A 13,906-nucleotide genomic window follows, 5' to 3' on the forward strand; every position below is an offset into this window, starting at 1 on the left:
ACCCATAAGCTTGACAAGATTAATCAGAAAGTTCAAGGGCTTAATGACCCTAGTTAAGACACCAATTAACAAACACAGGTGCTCTAGCAATCTTGGAGCCCAAAGTTCTACAGCTTGTTGCCCAGGTCCTCAGGGCTCATGACAGAACCACTCTCCAGAAGCAGGCACCTAACAGCCCAGCGAACCTAAGGAGCCCTGGGAACTCAAAACAGGGCTGGTAAACTTGGGAATATTGCATATAACTCAGGAACATCGTATACCACAGGAGACCTAGCCAACCTAGTCAACCTAGAATGCTTAGGAAGAACCCTTGGCTGTAAACTAGAGTAGCTCGGAACGTAGACCCAGAATGTAGACTCGGGAAACTCGGAATAGAGGGCACCCTTGCCTTCAGCTGACCGTTGTCCAAGCCGCTGAGGAACCTCGGCTGGGTCCATCGATCGTGAGGTCCGTCTGTCATGGTGTGCACTGGCAGCGACTGAACCCAAGTGGGAGGAACGACAGACTCCATGTAGAGACAGAAACAAGGATTTCCAACAGAATGTTGCTGGCTCGATCGAGTGACACGGTGAGACAAATCATTCTCAGAACAAGGAGAGTAATTAAATGAACACAATATGCAGAACACCCGTGCCAGTCAAAATAGACTTGACAAGTTTAAACAGAAAGCACAGGGGCTTAACAACTCCAGTTAAGGCAATAGTTAACAAATACAGGTGCTCTGGAAACCTCAGATCCCAATGTACTATGGCTCGCAGCACAAGACCACGGGGCTTGTGGAAAGCTTACTTTCCTGCCTGCAGCCCCTCATAAACTGTGTCCCTCTAACCTCCAATAGGGTCGGACAATGATGCAGGGCACCTCCCACCACTGGATCTGCACTCTTAGACACCTCCCCGCATTCCACCTGCTCAGTCTGCCTCCTTGGCATGGACTCAGAATCAACCTCCTTACCTATGAGCCCACAGTGATAACGAGGAAGCAATAGAAGGTAATACTGTATCCACAGGCCCTTTGTGAAAATGCCAATGTGCTCCTTGGACAGAGGGAACATTCCATTGAAGGACTAAACAATGGAGTTATGTCCATACCATGGAGATTGTGGGCCTACTTTGTCAAGCTGGGCTTGGAAGTAGTGTATTCATCTCTAGACATCAATCTTATGGACAGAATGGTCTCCTTCTCCTATCTTCCACCCCCACCCCTCCATCCTCCCCTCTGAACTGGGATGACTTGCAATAGCTGTGTGTATCCTTGATCTGAATGATAAATAGGCAAGTTAGTGAAGTGGATCGATGATATGAGTATTTTATTCAATGAACAAGCATGCCACACGATGTCAGTGCATGGAAGGAGCTCCTGGCTTTTAAAAAAAGGTAACATCATCTTCATTCATGACCTTTTGGCAATCTTTCTAAAACAGAACTAGAGCTTTGTGCAAAGTTATTAAAAACTCTGACTCTGGAGTGAATTAACACCAAGCATAGTGTCAAACGGTTGTTTCAAATTTTCAGTCTTTGATTTCAGTCTTCAGTCTTTTCTTCATCATGCATACTGCCTCAATGTATGGGCAGACTTCATGCTACTCTGAGTGTCCTGGTTGCTTGCATCTGTAATGTCTTCCTACCTACTTATTCAAAGAAGTTGTCAATATGTTCATTTGATCTACAAGCAAGCTTCACCCAGACTGGCAAGTGCAGGGGTAGTTCACCATTGCAATAAAGGCTCTAATGCTTTTTTTTTTACAATATTCTAGTATCCATGGAAGAACGTTTGACTCACTGACAAGTTACAAGAAGTGATTTGGGAGCAAAAGCTTCCTAATCCAAAATGGAGAACTGGAAATGCTGGAAGCTCTGTGCAAGTACCATTGATAGAGAGAAAAAGTGTTGTGCATTTAATATTTCATTAACAGTAATATTTTAATCACTCTGTGTTGTTTACATAATTCATTACAGGTTATGACTGGCATAGGTTATTATGCCACCGCATCATAAATGCACGTCTCACTAAAGTATAAATGAAATTAGAACACATATGCATCTCCCAGCTCCATATTTTTCTTTCAATTAGTTTTATGTTTTGGAGTTGCAAAACATAGCAGTGGCGACAAGGAAGTTTGAAAGGAACATGAGATGACTACCTACCTATTGGAGTGCGTAGAGCATTTGAGTTTCAAAAAAAGCAGTGAGAAATGGTCGAGTTATAAAAACAATGCACCACATGCTTCTTTGGTAAGGGACAGAGACAACTGAGTTAAAAAAAGGCAGAAAATGGACAAATTTATGGGTTCATAGTGAGTATCAGGTAATAATAGTCATAATTTTTTTTTAAAAAGCAGCAATGGCTGGCTACATCAGAAATACAGATGAATTTGATTGCACAGAAGATAACTGGCTGATGTATGCTGAGTGAATTGAGCAGTATTTTGAAGCAAATGAAATAGCCAATGAAAAGCAAATGCCAGTTGTGCATTTGGTCAAAAAGCATACAGTTTGCTTAGATGTTTTTACTGTTCCAACCAAACCAGCTGAAATAAGATTTGCTGATATTGTGAAAGTAATGCAGGAACATTTGGAACTGAAACTATTGTTAATTGCAGAATGTATCTCCTGGCTCCATATTTTTCCTTCAATTAGTTTATGTTGCAAAACTTAACAAATATAATCAAAGTTTCATGTCTAAGATGCTTTATCAGAACTGGACGAGTGAGAAAACTTCTTTATTTAAATTTGCAGAGGGTTGAGGGGTAGGGTTAGGATGGGGAACAAAACGAGTCTGCTGTGTTTGGATGCAGATCAAAGTTGTTGATGTAACAATTGACATACAAGCTGACAATTAGGAAAAAGAAAAGTTGGAACAGAAAGATAGCCCCATCTGTAGAGGAATAGAAAAATACCATATGAGCATGTTAAATTCAAGATGAGGTTTTAAGAACTGCAAGGTGCCCTGGCAGAAGATGGTTAGTTAAAATGGAGGTGGTAATCTTTGGAAAACTTACTCCACGTATCTCACAATTCGGGATGTACATAGTTCGATGTGGAAAATAGCCATTTTTTAATTAACTTCAAAGGGAATAGAATTTGAAGATTTTATCTTATTTGTTCAGTTCTCTCAGTCACACTTAGGGTTATTAATCTGCCCAGTATGTATTGTCAAATGTTCAGTGTTGACACCAGATTTTTTTGACACTTTGAAAATTAACAAATGACTTGCCAGGAAAATACCATGAAAACTTGCAATAAATTTCCCTCAAGGATATGTTAAGAATTTGGAATAGCAAATTCAAATGTGTTCATATGACCTTTCAGACATAAGCACAAATTCTTGTAATGTATCAAATAAATTAGATAGCAGCTGCAGGTCAAAACAGTGGAATTATCTTCGCACCTAAATATCCACGTGCTGAAATATCAACTGTGTTTATACAGATTTTATATATGTTTATTCTAACTTTTCAGTTAGGTAATACATCTCAAAATACAAATAATTAATAAACATATTAAAATGGACAGAGTTTACAGTTGATTATTGCAACAATTGTCATTATACACTCCAAAGATAATGTAAAGAACACTTACGTCAATTTGGTTGTTGTTGTAGGTAGTAGAGTATTTGCTTCATTACTGTAAGGTCCCTTACATCTGCCTCAGTTTTATTTTTTGGAGAAGGTTAACTGACAGTGTCAGTGAAAGTGGCAACTCGGTAACTTCACAAGATAATAATTTACTAACTGAGATCGCAAATGCGATTGCATGGCTAAAGACTTTAGCTCTACATTGTTGAACTCTGTGCTTTCCAAATGAACTTCCTTTTATTGCTAAATTTTCAGTATTACTGAATCCCCTTTAACTCTTGGGCAATGAAGGCTGCTCACATCTGAGGACTTATAACTGATAAGAGGAATGAAAATTTCCTTGAGGGCTGGGTTAATCATAAAGTCCAGAAGGAGTATTTGCAAAAAGCTCTCTACATATTACAGAAATGGCTATATTCTCAAAAGTACGTCAATGGGTTTTATAACTGAAATGTTTTTGACAACATACCCACTGTTGTGATCTAGGAAACGCAGCCCAGAATGACTGACCAAGTATTGATACGTAAGTAGCAAGTGTGCAGGACGGGATGGAGAAGCAAGACAGACCAGTCCAAGTTTTGGGGCAGCACAGCTGTGCAGCAGTCAGCGTAACGCTATCCCAGCGCCAACGCCCCATGTTCAGTTTGGCTGCTGTATGTAAGGAGTCTGTACTTTCTTCCCATGACAGCATAGGTTTCCTCTGGGTGCTCCGGTTTCCTCCCATGTTCCAAAGATGTACGAGTTAGTAGGTTAGCAGGTCACATGGGTGTAATTGGGCAGTGTGGTCTCATTGGGATGGAAAGCCTGTTACCGCGCTGTATCTCTAAATAAAATATTTTGGCCAAGCCAGAAGGATGGGACAATACCAGCCTAACAAGCTGGTACACTCAGTGGCCACTTTATTAGATACACTTGTACGCCTGCTCGTTAATGTGACTATCTTATCGGTGAATTATATGGCAGCAACTCAATGCATAAGAGCATGCAGACATGCTCAAGAAGTTTAGTTGTTTAGACTAATCAGCAGAATGGGGAAGAAATATGATTTAAATGACTTTGACCATGAAATAATTGTTGGTGGCAGACAGGGTGGTTTGAGTATCTCAGAAACTGATGATCTCCTGGGATGTTCACACACAACATTCTCTCGAATCTACAGAGAATGCTGCAAAAAATGAAAAAAAAACTCCAGAGAGCATTCTGTGAACAAAAAAGAACTTGTTAATGAGAGAGGGCAGTGGAGAATCGCCAAAATGCTATAGTTGACAGGAAGGTGTCAATAACTCAAATAACCACAAGTAATACTAATGATGTGTAGAAGAGTATCTCTGAATGCACATAACGTTGAACATTGAAGTGGACAGGTACAGCAACAGAAGATCACAAACATATGCTCAGTGGCTACTTTGTTAGGTACAGGAGGTTACTAATAAAGTGGCCACTGTGGGTATGACTTTACTGCTGGCATATAAAGGGCTTCTGCATACTTGAGGACAAGTTTATTGATGTCCTGTGCATGGGCTTTGCTCATTCACCTATTTTTCGCAATGTACAAACTCACGTTGATCCATGGCATAATCTACAGCGCTGGCATGGATATATTAATGAAATTCTGTTTTAGGAACACTCTTTATCCCAATTATCCTGAGGCAGTCTTTCTCATACCAACATCTGTTTTATGTCTGCATGCATTATCAGCAGTAAATTATGAAATAAGTATCTAGATTCTTTAGAAGAGATTATAGCGCATTCTTTTCCAGCAGGGCAATATGTATTCCTCCTCCATTTCAATTTCTTTAGAATGCAAATACTTGTTCTTCTAAGGTGGACTCAAAAATTGTTCAGGTATTGCGTGAATTTAAGGTGCTATTTCTTGATTTTCTCAAATGGTGCCCTATTATCAAACTACCTCTGTCTGACGGGATAGGAGAATGTATTTCCCCCCCCTCCCCCCCCCCCCCCCCCACCACTGCAAATGGCTAAAAGCACTCTAAAATATTTGACTTAAGTTCTGAATGCTTAACAATGTTCTTGTCAGAAACTCATATGACTCATCATTACAACACCAGTAACGGTACCAGAGTCCAAAACCAGAAAAATCCATATCATGCCACTTAATGAGTTCACATCTTGCATTATTTAAATGTTACCAAAGGGAAGAATTTTGCATACTGCATGCCTAACATATCTCGCCAAAACAGCGACTTTTAATGAAGAAAGACAGATATCCCATTGAATAACAAGTGTTGCTTACCACTGCTAGTATCCAAAGTTCCGACAGTCAACAAGATGGGTGTGAGGGGGTTAGTTAAGTTGCAGGTAAAGTGCCAGCATTTACACATTCCCCTTTCATTTCTCGAGGTAGCTGGTTACTTCCTGCATGTAAAATCTGAATGCCAACTATCCCTTGAAAAGCCTGGCTCTACCAGTCAGACTGTGACCCTTACTTAACCATTGAGCTGGGAAGAGGTTTCTCTCTCTTGACCCTATCTGTTCTCCTTAACATCTCAAAAGCTTCAATTATTGCACTTATTAATCTTCTGTCTCCCAGGTGTGTATAATTTCTCTTCACAAATTAATCCACAGAGACAAGGGATCACCATTATGTAAGTGGGTAATTCTATGTAACTAAACATTGTTACCTCGGTGAAGACAGCACTCTGCCTGTACCTGGCTGAATCAATTCGGAAAATGCCTGAAGTATCATCAGGCAGTCATGTCATTAGAGGTTAATCTATCAGCAGACTTCTATTTGCAAGGTCATTGTAGATGAATCCTTCCTCAATGCAAAGTGAAGGTCATGAAGCAAACCTGCCTGTGTGTCAACAGTGGAGCGGCATCTGTTTTTCAGGAGTTTCAGATGTCCGTTGGAAAAGTTCCTGGAATTAGTTCCTTCAACTATGAGGTGCAGCCCTGCTGACATGTTGGGTATCATTGTGGCACATATATTGCAGCTGCTTGGTGAGCAGTTCAAACAAAAATTAGGTTTGTGCTAGTGGCATTCTCTGTCTATAACTGGAAAGAACTTCATCAACATGGGCAATATGCTTTCAGAGCTGCTGTCCTTGGCTCACATGTGGCCTATTCCTTGTTCTTCCGCCTTGGTAATCACTGGGACATCTTTCAGTTTATCTGGAGGTCCAAAACAGAGCAAGTCTGATGGGTCACCAGGCACAAAGCATTCTGTGGGTTTGATCCATGAGCAAATGATCCAACCCATCTGGTAGAATACCTTGGCTAGTGGTGACAGGTACCCTCCCAGTCAAATCCTCCTTTAACAGACAGCACTTCACCTTCAATATACACTGCCCTCAGGATGGCTGCACTGGAGAAGACATGGTCATCCACCTCTTTGCAGACTGGGGATTTGCTCAGAAGGTGAGGAGATGGGGACTTCCGGTAAGATGGCGACTGCTTAGCTGCTTCGAACTTTTGCTCCGTCATTCTCCCTATCTTTGCACTACATGTCTCCATTCTTAAACCTTAGTTAGGTATTTTGTTGGGTTTCTTTTATTTGCCTGCGAACACATCTATCTTATAATGTCTAACAAAAGTGCTAAAACCGGGAAAAAAGAAATTTCTACGACTTTGCCGGTTGCGTTGGAACAGCATCAACAAGATATTTTAAAGGAATTTAGAACTTATTTCAACCAGCTGGATGCCAAATTGGATCGGATCAACGCTAGAGTGGACGAACATGCTGAACATTTATCTCGCATCGACTCAACTTCTGAAGATTTAAAACGCCGTGTTCTTTATCTCGAGACTCTATGCTCCAGCCTAGAGGAGAAGAATTGTAAACTTTTTTCCAAAATGGTGGATCTTGAAATCCGGAGCAGACGTTGCAATCTACGAATTCTTGGTTTGCCAGAGGCCACCGAACAGGGCTCTCCCGTGGAATTTTTTTCCGATTTTCTCTGTGAGATTTTTGGGAAAGAACTTCTTCTGACTCCACCTGAGCTTGAAAGGGCACACAGGATCTACATTCCCCATGCAATTCTGGGTTCCCGCCCACGGCCGGTAATTTTGTGCTTTCATCAATACCAGGTGAAAAACCGTTTGATTATGGAGGTACGCCGCAGAGGTACTTTTGCGTTTCAAAATACAGTCATTCATTTTGTGGAGGATTTTGCCCCCCAGGTTCTGAAGATGCGTGCTGAGTTTAAAGGTGTAATGAAAGTGCTTTTTGATCGTGGTTTCAGACCCTCCCTTCGTAATCCAGCCGACCTACGAATTACGCTTACTACTGGAGAATATAATTGGTTTAAATCAGTGAAGGATGCTGAGGCATTTGTTGGAAGTCTTCCAGCCAGCCCGTCTCCTTAGGAACCCGGTCTGACCTTCTAAAATGGTGGATAAGTACTTCTCGTAGTAAAACTATTTTTTCCGGACTCAGACTTTTCTTGAATAATTCAGACATTATTTATTGAAATTCTAAGGGCTGTAGACAATCTCTCCCTGGACTTGGTGCGTTTTTTCTAAATAGATAATCCGAGTTTAATGTTCCCCTGCAGACGTTTAGATTGTACGTGTGTAATCCATTTTATTCTTGTATAACTTTATCTATAGAGATCTACAAGTGACTTAACTTGTTTTGGAGGTTTGGAGTTTTTATTGAAGGCCTCCCTGTTGGTTGATTCATTGTTTAAGTTTTGCTCCCTTTTTTTTCTGTAAATGGTTGATAAGTACTCTCTTTGAATCTACAATTTCCCCCTTTTCTCCCTCCCCTTTTTTTTAATCTTCTATAATTTTTCGTGGGTAGGTTAGTTTTGGTTTTCTTTTGATTTTCTTTGTATTAAGTCTTATACTTCTGTTGAAGTTGTTCCTATTTGTAATTATGTTTTCTAGTGCATAAACTAGCTACCATTTGCTATAGTATTTATACGGAACTGTTGTTAATGACACAGAACTGGAAGTCATATTTGGGTTAATTTTTTTGGTAGAGCTAGCTGCTTTTTTTGGTAGCCGTCTAGTTTTGGGTTGCGAGGATGGGGTGGGTTCTCCAGTTCCAACACTACTCACTGTTTCCTTTGCTTTCCTTTGTTACTCAGGACATGTTTCTGTTTTGATTCTACGAATCTATGTTTACATTTTTGCTCCCAGAAGGTGAGGAGATGGATGCAAAGGTCCTTGTCCTGGGTCATCCCCGGCAGCTGAATACCAGAGACTGTCTGATTCCCAGGGACACACAGTGAGACAGAAACCACGCTGCTAGAAGGTCATCAACTCAGTGAAGGGTGCCCTTAGATCTGCCTGAAAGTTGTTGACCTTCTAGCACATAGAGGGGCAGAAATTGGGGAAAATGTCCCCTCAAACAATGGAAGGTTATCACCTCAGGGGGTAACGTGATGGCAATGGTGCTGTTTGTGTGAGTTTCTCTTTTTCACTTTAAATTTACACTAGGTAATGTACTGACCAAGAATGGCAAGGCTTCTTGCACTATTTCTCCTTTTGTATATATTTTTATCATGAAAAAAAATATATTTTTGACATATAAATAAACATGATTTTCAAAAATGAAATGCAATTTTTGTACGTATAACTTTTTATGAATGAAGTTTATTTTCCAAATAAAAAAATCCTTCTGTCAGAAGAAACCTAGACATTGAGAAGCTAAACATGGTGTAAAATCCTCTAAAATATTTGAAGTTTGTATTTTCTTTGGAAGCCAGAGGAGTGTCAATGGTTCTTTGCACACAAATGGTCCCAGCTCTACATTTGTACAAAACCATTTACACTATGAATGTATAGAATGGATGACAGTATGAATGCAAAGAAAGCCACACACTGTTTATTAAACATTTTTATTAAATAAAGTTTATACTTAAGCTTATAAAAAATACTTCTGTCAGGAAAGCATGTAGACGTCTTTGTCCATCCCAAGCAGCAGTGTATAACTCTCTTATCTATGGGCTGTTCACAAGGATATCATCATTATGTGCTATGTAATATGAACGTGGGCAATCAATGGTTCTGGCAAATTTTTCTATGGAAGTGGTTTGCTATTGCATTCTCCTAGGCAGTGTCTTTACCAGATGAGCGACCCCAGCCATCATCAATACTCTTAACAGATTGTCTGCCTGGCATCAGTGGTCGCATAACCAGGACTTGTGATGTGTACCAGCTGCTCATATGACCATCCACCACCAGCTCCCATGGCTTCACATAACCCTGATCAAGGGGGCTAAGCAAGTGCTACACCTTGCCCAAGGGTGACCCGCAGGTTAGCGGAGGGAAGGTGCAGAGTAAACTTCCTTTGGTAGAGAAGTATACCCACCCATGTACCACCAAACATTGTTAGGATACAGCAATATCAACAAAAATGTACTTTGGTGTGTTTGAAACTTTGTCTCCCAGTGCCATGAGATGTCTATAAGGGAACACTGTCCAATGCCATTTTTGAAGTTGCAGGAGTACATGGTAGCATATTGTTTAGCGTGAGCTATTATGGGGCATCAGAGTTCAGAGTTCAATTCCAATGCCGTCTGTAAGGCGTTTGTATGTCCTTCCCATAGGTTTCCTCCAGATGCTCCAGTTGCCTCCCACAATCCAAAAACATACCAGTTATAAGGTTAATTGGTCATTCTAAATTGTCCTGTGATTAGGCTAGGGTTAAATGGATGGGCTTTTGGTCAGTGTGGCTCATTGCATCAGGAGAGCATGGTCCACACTGTATTTCTAAATTTTAAAAAAATGGTAAGGGATGCACTAAACTTGATATAGCCACCACAAAGGCTTTGTGACAGAGGACTGCAGCACAGTGTCCTGGCCCCACTGGGCACTATGGGGATGGGTCCTGTAGTTACATCTTTCAAATGCTCAAAGCATATATCATCCAAAGAGGTCCCATGAGTGGGCATGGTCATTTTTATATAGAAATACTAACACTACAACTGTATAGTTCCAATGACTACCGGTATATGAATCTATGGATTGGATGACATCGTGAATGTAAAGAAGCCTTACACTGTGTTTTGAATTTCCTGTATGAATATTTTATGAATAAAATTTATTCTTGAAACAGTCAAAGTGCGTTCTGTTATATAGAATCAATCGGGGCAGAAGGAGGCCAATTGGTCCATTCTACCTGCAGTCAGTTCTTCTAAAGAGTAGCTACCTCAGCCAAAAAGCACCTTGCTTGGAGACTTACACAAATGTCACCTCGCCCACCCTTCTGTAGCAACACCCCCACACCTATCTCCATCCCCTAACACCCAACCAACACCCGACCTACTACATCTCCAAACACACCCGGCTTTACCTGCCAGTACTCCTATCTCCACCCAGAACTCCTACCTACACCTCCCAATATTCCTATCTTCACCTTAGGTACACCTCCAAATATACCTACCCCCACCCTTCAACACTCCAACCTACACCTCCAAATATACCTACCTCTACTATCAACCTTCTCTACATTCATCCTCCAACATTTCCACCTCCCAACACATTCAGCTTCACCTGCCAACACCCCACCTCCTAACACACCCATCTACACATTGTCTGTATAAGCTTCCACCGCATTTTCCTTTCACTATAAAAGCCCTGGATTCCTGAGCAAACTCAGAGAGTATGTTTTCCATTCTCCCCCTTTTCATCTGTTCCTATTGAGGTGTCCTGTACTTGATTTGCTTCTCAGTGACTTTGCAAATAGCACAGACTTTGCTTTTAGGACATGGAAAGAAATTCTACTTCCCAGCATAAATGAAAATTCCCTCTCAAAAATAATTCCAAGAATTAATATCCTCAATAGAGTTGGAATCAATGTTGAAAATATCTATAATAAAATAGCATTCCAGCAAACTGAAATGTACAATGAATATTTAAACCAAAAAAGGCAGAATTACTTCTGGCAGTGAGGTGGAGGAAGGGAAGAGTGTAATCTAATCCCTGCAGAAAACTAAGGCATTCCTACAGGTCCTTACTGAAGTTGTTTTGCAGGCATTCCAGGGATTTATTCAGCTGTGACACAAAGGGTATTATCTCATTTTGAGCATTCCCAGTGCAAAGGCAAATGTAACTTAGTTATTACCGCATAGAAGGCCATTCAATCCTTTAAATTCATGCCAGCTCCCAGCAACCCCATTCCTTATTCTGCACAATCCGCCGCAGCCTGAAATTTATTGTCTCTCTCACACACCCATCAGCTCCTGTTCGGTTGATTTTACCACAGAACCATGCTACGGGTGAATTAATTAACGCAGCAGCCCACTTTTGGGATGTAGGAGGAACCCAGAGCATGTGTGGGGCACCCTACTTTTAGGGGGCGGTTGGGGGAAGAGTGGAAAACCCACACTGACAGTACCCAAAGTCAAGATCACTGATGTAGTGAGTCAGCAGAACTACCACGTCACCATTAATCAGCAAAGATCAATGAGAAGATGTACTAACTAACAAATGATTCAAAGTGGGTTGGGAACTGATGTGTGCTTCAAAATCAAGGTAGCATTTGATTTGAGAGGCCCTCCTCGACAGTGCTGCTTGCTTGTAGCATCAGCTGTCGACTAGTGCAATGAATGCAGCCTCTGTAAGTCAGTTTGAAAGGGGGACTCAGATTCCTTTCTAGTGAGCTGGACAAGTGGACCAGTTAACAGGCTCAGGAAGAACAGCGTTCGATAAATGAAAGTTTCGAAACACCAAAGTGGTTGAATTGGCTATCTCACAAAAATGGGCTAAAGGATCAGAAAGACCCTGTCCCCTTCAGTATAATTCAGACAGCAGTCAACCTTACGCTGCCTCGCTGCCTTCTCACTATGTTCATTTATGGAAGCGGTCTGCACCAGTCAGAGTGCTCATAGACTGCAGACGTGGTTGCACTACATAAAGTCAGGCTGAAGCTCTTAAAGGGAAGGTGCTTTCAACAGTATTTTGCCAGCCAAGCCTTCTGCTTCCTTTTCCCTCTGCCAGCAGTTTATCATCCTTTGTGAAGCCTCTGCTTGTTCTCTCACGCGTGAAACCCAACCAGTGCGCCCACATCTGGGAGCAATCGGTCTGAGCAGAAGACTTGAAGACTGCCAAACATCCAGCTCTGTGACTGCCTGCTGTGCTGAGCAAATATGCAGACGTGGAGCAGCAACTGGAATAACCCGGCATTAGGCCTGCAAGGAGTTGATGATCTGGCAGGTGTCTGTGCTCGAGGGGAGCGGAACAGTAAGGAGATGGGTCTTTCATATTGGTTAATGTCATGATCGCATGTATGAGGTTAGGGCCAAGCAATGGCTGGCGCAGAAAATCCCAAATGGCAGCATGGACTGACTTGCTTACTGGCAGGCATTAAGTGTGTACTCAATGTGCGCAGATGCGTCTGCACATGGAACAGATGCCATTTTGGAAGCTGAAAAGGCCTCATGTCACCAAAGCTCGAATAACACTCGCCCAGTTGTCCTGCCAAAGATATCAATAAGCAGGAGCCACATTTGTGTGAATTCCTCGGATGGAAAACCAGTGAATGGAAGAAGCTTCATTACCCACTTAGTTTTTTTTTCTACTTTGCCTCCATGTTAATTTTTACATCTCTCTTTTTTTCTCTGCGCCAAGTGAAAAATGAGACGTTTTGCTCTCAGGCCTCTGCAATGTAGCTGCATCACCAGCTGTCAGGAAGCAGGCAAACTGACTCACAGACACCTGACCAAGGTTCGGCCATCCCTATGTGGGAAGTCATATGCACAAGCCTGGCCTTGACTCAGAGATAGAATCTTCGTCAGGTATTGGTGCACCATCAATAACTCTAGGAGACTGGAAGTGAACGATAGGGTTTTACTAACAGCGAAAATGGAGCACGACCATGTTGAAGACTGAGGGAGGAGCAGTGCCCCAATCGCCTTTATACAGGGGTCTGTGGGAGGAGCCACAGGAGCAGTCAGCAGAGGGGTGTGTCCAGACAGGTATACGTAGTTTACCACAGGCATAAAAACGAAGCTGGCACTCGCAGCCCTATACTGAGGGGTACCATCTTCTTGGAGGTGCCACCTTTAGGATGAGCTGGCGAACACAGGTCCCAGCTGTCCTCTCAAATACACACAATGGATCCCGCATTAAATTCCTTAACATATCCCAAGCATTTGGCTTCTTAGTACCTTGAAGGATAAGAACACAGGCCATTTTGGAGCATCCCAATGTTCATTGCCCTCCAAGTCATACCCTATCCTGGCTTAGACATTCTTCATAGTTGGCTCAAGATCTTGAAGCTCTCTGCACAATAGCTATATGGGCGTACCCTCATCATACACTTGAGTGGCCAGGGATTCAATGTGTCCACAAGGGCAGTTTGGGTCTGGTTCCAAGTGCCAACCCCAAAAGCATCGTCACAGCTCATCATGAAGAAAATAG

General features: G+C 41.9%; 1 protein-coding gene across 3 annotated transcripts in view; it reads right to left on the reverse strand.

Moving 5' to 3' along the window:
- LOC140728330 (SPATS2-like protein) overlaps window positions 1-13,906 on the reverse strand; it is a 103,194-nt gene that overhangs the window by 87,323 nt on the left and 1,965 nt on the right. Inside the window, exon 1 of one of the 3 annotated variants that reach the window (XM_073046894.1) lies at window positions 3,582-3,689. The exons of the other annotated variants lie outside the window; for them this stretch is intronic. The gene's annotated coding sequence lies outside the window, so the exon portion shown is untranslated. Of the gene's footprint in view, window positions 1-3,581; window positions 3,690-13,906 lie in introns of those variants that run through there. 3 annotated transcript variants of the gene reach the window in all.

Source organism: Hemitrygon akajei, chromosome 5 (genome assembly GCF_048418815.1).
Source record: "Hemitrygon akajei chromosome 5, sHemAka1.3, whole genome shotgun sequence".
In the NCBI taxonomy this organism is placed as follows: Eukaryota; Metazoa; Chordata; class Chondrichthyes; order Myliobatiformes; family Dasyatidae; genus Hemitrygon; species Hemitrygon akajei.